Source organism: Pteropus medius, unplaced genomic scaffold (genome assembly GCF_902729225.1).
Source record: "Pteropus medius unplaced genomic scaffold, Ma_sr-lr_union100, whole genome shotgun sequence".
Classification (NCBI taxonomy): domain Eukaryota; kingdom Metazoa; phylum Chordata; class Mammalia; order Chiroptera; family Pteropodidae; genus Pteropus; species Pteropus medius.
The window spans coordinates 11,094,400-11,100,901 of NW_024345601.1; the positions used below are offsets into that span (position 1 = coordinate 11,094,400).

Sequence of the window (6,502 nt, forward strand, 5' to 3'; positions counted from 1 at the left end):
TGTTTTCCTTCAGATACCCCTATGACACATATACTTTTACATTTAATTTTGTCTCATAGGCTCTTTAAACTATTATTATAGTCTTGGCTTCCTTTTTTTGCCATTCTGATTGAGTGTCCTTGGCTTCTCCATCCTCTATATCAGTGGTCTAATCCTCTTCTTCCTTCATTGGAAGGAAGATTCCCTCTAATATACCCATCTCAGATAATGTGTTCTTCATTTCTGACTGGTTCCCTTTCATAATTTCCATTTCCATCTTTATGTTTTTTATCTCTTTGTTGAAATTCTCACTGAGTTCATCTGCATTTTCCCTAAGTTCATTTAGCATCTTTATAACCGGCATTTTGAACTCTAAATCTGTTAGATTGCTTGACTCCAATACTCCTGGGTCTCTGTTTTGTTCTCTCATATGTTTTCCGCTTCTTTGTCTTCCCATTTTAGCTACTTTTCTGTGTCTGTTTCTATGTACCAAGCAAAGCTCCTAAGTCTCCCGGTCTTATTAGTGTGGCTTATTAGGTGTCCAGTGTCACAGTTCCAAGAGGAGTTCAGCTTCAGGCCAAGTTTAGCCCCAGCTTGTGCCCCTACAGGGCCACTTGTTAAGATGCAGCAAGCAACCCACAGATGCTATGCTTATAGTTGCCTCAGAGGCCACGCCAGAAACCGAGGCCAGCTGCCAACAGTGTCTTGTAATTGGCTCAGCAAGGATCACCGGACTCGCTGAGGAGACAACTGGATGTGACTTGGGTGGGACTGTGAATTGGGGGAGGCAGAGTTTCAGGGAATCCTCTGTGCTGAGTTACTTATAGTGGTGCTTTGTCCATACACTAGGAGGGGGGTGGGTTCAACAGAGGGACAATGTATACCGCCAGCACTTCTGCCTGGGAGAAAGCTTCGCCTCTGGCTCTCACTCCAACAACTGGGTGTTCCCCTGTAAATCCCTGGTGCTCCCCCAGCAGCTGAGTTGGCACTGGTGCTCAGAACAAGCAAGTCTATCACCGCAAAAGTCCGCTCACGGACACGGCCCCTTTAAGAGGTGTCTGCAGCTGCCAGCAGCTCTCATAGCTTCTGTCCCATTCAGCCACTTGGAACCAAGCAGCCTCACACCTTCACCCCCTCCTACCTTTTACCATTGCAAGTTGATTTCTTACTTCTTTCCCTAACTGTAGTGCTTCTGTTCATCAAGACCCCAGGCAACTCTGCTTGCTGTTTGCTCCATGTTTCTGTCATAACTTTGATTTGGTCTCAAGAGAGATGAACAAAGCCTCTATCATCTACACCATCCACCCTCCTCCCAAATACTACTCTTGTTATGCAGTTTTCTTGTTACATCATTTAATTTTCCCTCCTTGACACAGCCTCCCCATTTACCTATGAAGGTTAGGCTAACTAAGTTGCTAAGGTAAGGATTTGAGCTCCCCACTCTATGTCTCTGTACTAACACGTCTCCCACAATGTGTAGTTAAAACATGTTATAAAGAACATGTAACATTTTGAGGTGCTCATTATAAACAGGAATCTACTAGGCTCTGTGAGATAGATACCAAAGAAAGATAGGTAATTCCTATGTCATCTTATGTGAGAATGAGGTAGGTAAATGGTTGAGAGACAACTATCAGTCTTCATAAATAATCCCACTATAACATTGTGATGATCATTTTAATATGTAATTTTATCTTCTTTTATTATTTATGAAAAGACCAATCTTTTGAATTGAGTAGTAGTCTAGGCTAGGTATACCCAGATTGCTTTTCTTGATTTTTTCTGGAGGAAAAAAAAAAAAACATTACCATACAGGCAAGTCATCTCAGATAATACAGTGGCACTACCCTAGGCAAAATCATTGTCACAGCCTCTAATTTGTCTTACTGCTTCCACCACCCTATTCGGTCCCCAGAAAAGTCTTTTTAAAATGTAGATCAGATTAGATCAGACAAGCTTCTACCCCAAACCTTTGAATGTGGCCTCCCCTTCCATCTTCTGTGATGGGAATGGGTCTGAGACCTAGACTTAGCCTGTGTGAATGAACACTCTCCCCAAGTACAATGACTGTCTCATGCATATACTCAGAAAAGACATCAGCCAACCAGCATCTCATGGGACTCTTCTGCTAGAACTGTATGGAAAAACTACTCTTTCTGCTGAAGTAATTAAGCAGTAGTGTGTGGGGTGAGGCTGCATTGGCTGTTGTAGAGAGCATGTGTTAAAGAGACTGAGACAGATGGCAACAGTTGCACTCCAGACTCAGTTGTGCTAGAAGTCACCTACCACTTAAATGTTCAGGATTGCATGGGTAAAATACCTTTCCCCCGAACTTATTTTGTCAGAAGCTAGTTAGCTGGGTTTCTGTCATTTGCAATGAAAAGATTCCATCTTACTACAAAATCTGAAACTGCACCATCTTTTCCCCACCATAAACCTTCTCCCTCACCTACACATTCCCTATGGCCATAAGTCGCGCTGTTGACCACTTGCTCCTTCATTAAGTGTGTCTCTCTAGGCAACCATAACATCTCCATTGCCTCTTACCTCACCATCCCCTCCTTCTTAGTCTCCTTTGCTGGTTTCACCTCTTCTATTAGAAACTGATTGTTGGAGTGCCCAAGGTTAGGCCCTCAGGACCCTTCTCTATTCTCACACACTCCTCTGTGATCTTATCCCATATTTCATGACCTTCATCCCAATTTGCAGTTCTGATTGTTCATTCTGTAATTGATGCAGCCATCTCTGACTCTTCCCAGAGCTCCAAAGTTATATACCTACCTGTCAATTCTTCATCCTCATTTTGACATCTAATAGACATTTAAATGTGACATGTCCAGAGCAGAATTCTTGACATCACCGCGACCTTCTCTAGTTCTATTTCCAATAATTGCTACCCATCCACCTACTCAGATTAAAAACCTAGGAGTTACTCTTCATTCTTTTCCTCTCAGACCCCCTACTCTTTAAATCCATCAGGAGATCCTATTAACTCTACCTTCAGACCATAGCCATATAGCAACTTCCATTGGTACTGTCCTAGGCCAAATCATTGCCACAGCCCTGTATTTTGTCTCACTGCCTCCACAACAGCTCTCTATAGCTCATTCTCTATTCAGTCCCAGAAAAAATTTTGTTAAATGTAGATCAGATAAGATCAGACAAGCTTTCACCCCCGACATTTAGTATAACTATTTTTAAACATAAATATAGTCGAACACCCATATCCACCACTGAGATCCTACCATTAATGCTTGACTTGCTATATCACATATCTATCCATCCTTCCATCTATTCATTTATCCATCGTAATTTTGATCCATTTCAAAGGAAATTGCAGACATGTTTAACTGGAGTTCAATATTCGTTTACAGCTCTTTTTTTCTTTCTGGTTTGACTATATAATGAAATATATAGATAGCAAGTGTACCATTCCATGAGTTTTGACAAATGTATACATCACATAACCCAAGCTCCTATCAAGATGTAGAATATTACATTCATGCCAGAACATTGTCTCTAGACCATCTTTTAAAAGCACTTCAATACCTTTTCATTATAATCAGAATAAATCCAAATCCCTCATAATGACCTCTCCAGGACACTTATCCTGCCCCTCAGACCTCACTTCAACCTCCCTTGATTTAGTGATCTCCAGCCACACTAGCCTTCTTCCTGTTTATGGAACAAAGCTCATTCCAGTCTCTGGAACTACTTGTTCCCTCAGCCTGGAGTGAGTGCTCTTTGCTCAGAATTTCCGTTGGTCAACACTTCTCACCATTCAAATTAATGCCATCATATTTCTTCATTCCTTGGTTTTATTTTCTTCATAATGAAATAAAATATTTCTCTGTATAACCTTTATATAGATATATAGATATAGGTTTATTCAATTTTTGTATTTTGTATCTCCCTCACCAGAATTGTCTTCATGAAACAGAAGCTTTATATTATGAGCATTATTTCTCCATCACCTAGAACCTGACTCACATGCAGCATTGAATAAATGACTGCTCATAAATTATGATCAAGAGTTAAAAGACTGAAGAGTTGAAGGAATCAAAGAAAATTTCTAGGTTTCTGGCTTGAGAAACCGGCTACCAGTGTCTGGGATGGGGAGTTCAAGATGGGGCCCAGATTGGTCAGAGATTGTAGCTGGTTAAGCTTCAGGCATGCTGAGTTAGAATCCACAAGGCAATAGAATACATAATTCAGGAGAGAGCGCTGAGCCTGGTCTCTAGGGAATATGAGGTTTCCAGCAGTTGCAAGGCAGCCGGAGACCAGGTGAGAGCAAGGAGGAGAGAGTTTCCAGTGAGCGTGCTGTTTTGTCCTTCCTTTCTCCCCACTCTTCTGCCTGCTGTTTATTCTTTGTGCTTTCTCCTTTGCAGCTGGGACATCAGCCATCACATGGCTTGCAGCTTCAGTGTCTCTTTTCTATAGCTCCTTCTCTCTCTTCCCTTCTAACGTTTATAATGTGTGGTGGACTAGGAAACTAGATGACACAGCTTGTTGTATAAATAGGCTCGCCAATAAGTCCCGAACTGCCTCAGAAGTCATTCTCTTGGCCTTTGATGCATGCTTGTTGACATTTATTTTAGGTGCTGTTTACGGCTGGTTTTATAATTGTCAGCCAAATTCAGGTTGGATGCAGTGTCATCATACTGTGTGTGTACATACATCCTACACAGAATAGAATAAGATGCTCTCAAACAGCTTATTGACTGTACTGAATCGATGCCATCTTATTTGTGTAGACAAAGATTTTGGAATCAGCGGCTTTATTGTTGACTCTGAGAGCACCCATCACAAAGAATTAGCAGTTTGCAGCATTATCCAATCAAGCTACAATGGTAAATTAATTCAGCAGCCCATGGGCCAGTTCTATAGTTTGCATCACTCCCAGCTAAAGCCCCAAAAGGTGGGGAAAGAGTGGTGCTCTGTGTCCTTCACAGTGAAATGCCAAGACTGACCAAGAACCTTGCCCCAGTGGAGGAAATAACAGAAGTCCTGCCGTCTAGTGCAGAGTTCTTCCTAAACTGTGTAGCATCTCTGATCCTCAGGAGGGTCACCACATATACACACAACTTAGCATACATACTTGACCTTAGCATTGTCCTCGGGGAACTTTGGCATACTCCCATCTAACCATCTATATGGACAATCTCAAAAGACAGTGGACTAGAACAGTTATTTCTTGACTTGAGGTCCATGTTTGGGTCTGAATACTCTGAAATTATAGGAAAATCTGTGGGGAAGGAGGGGTGTCCAAGTGCATTTTGCCCCTGTGGAGAGAGATCTATGGAGCTCCTCAGCTTCTCGAAGGAGTCTGTGAGAAAGAGGCATGGAAGGAGATATGCTTGGAAGAGTGGAAAGAATACAGTGTTGGAGGTGGGGAAATCTGTTGCTTGTGATCCTTTCTCCTCTGCATCATTTATACAAACCGGTGGGAGGAAACTGGACAGTTATATACTTAGTGTGTGCCTCAGTCTCTTCATTTGCGAAATGGGGATAACAATAGTACCCACTTCATGGGGCTGTGTGAAATGGAAATGAGTTAATTCTTGTGAAGTGCTTAGCAAAGTCCCTCAATAGAGACTCGCTATGAATAATCAAACTTCGGTGTATTCTAACACACCCACAAGCCAAACATTTGGAGGAGGGGGTTATTTACGCTTCCTTTCAGTTTTAAGTCTCAGAGGAATCCAGAGGGGAGGGTGGGTAAGGTGTAAATTTCAAGGGAAAGGCCAGGTGGCAGAGACCAAGGTGCCAAGCTCACCTCTCAGTCCTGGGGGTGATCAGGAGCCGCAGATGGCTGGGCACCGACGAGCCTCGGCCTGCAGGGGCGCCCAGCGGCCCCAGCTCTCGTTCTCTGCCGCCTGGCGCAGGCCCCAGTCGCGACCTCGGGCTCCCGGAGCCTGGCTTGGGCGCCCAGCTGTGAATGGTGTCCCTGTGGGCAGAGCAGGCGAGCCAGCCTTCGCGGCTGCAGGGGAGAGGGTGTGAGTGTCCATAGACCCTGGGTCCGCCCTGCGCGAGCGCGCGGCCAGGTGAGCGCAGAGGGCGGGGTGGGAGCCACCCAGACAGGGCACATTATGAGCTTCGGCCGCGCAAGGCCAGGTTGTCGGGGCAACCGCCTAGGTGCGCAGCGGGACCCGGCAGGGCTCTCCTCCGCCCGCCGCCTGCTGCCCGCAAGTGGTGGCCCGCCGCTAGTCCAGCCAGGCGGCGGGGTTCTCGCCAGGATGGTCGAAATGGGTTCAACACTCCATCCGCGGTAGATGCAGGGGTGATGCGCCCAGTGCTAGTCTCTAGCAGTCCTCCCTTCTTTCTTCCCCTTCCCCTATCTGTTGCCGTCATTAAAAATAACTTAATTAGAAATGTAAAGGTCGTTTATAAAAAAAATAAATAAATAACATGATAAAATAATTTAAAAAGAAAGTTAAATGAAAAAAGCCATAAATTGTGAAATAAAATGAAAAGTGAATCTACTTGTCAGAAACAACTGCTGTAGATCCTAGTAAATCTACCC

At 44.0% G+C, this 6,502-nt stretch overlaps 1 protein-coding gene across 1 annotated transcript in view; it reads right to left on the bottom strand.

Annotated features, from left to right (window-relative positions):
- Positions 1–6,253, bottom strand: part of ANKEF1 (ankyrin repeat and EF-hand domain containing 1) — a 24,138-nt gene extending 17,885 nt beyond the window's left edge. The window contains exon 1 of the mRNA XM_039874487.1: positions 5,756–6,253. The gene's annotated coding sequence lies outside the window, so the exon portion shown is untranslated. The remainder of the gene's footprint in view (positions 1–5,755) is intronic.
- Between the last annotated feature and the right edge of the window lie 249 nt (positions 6,254–6,502).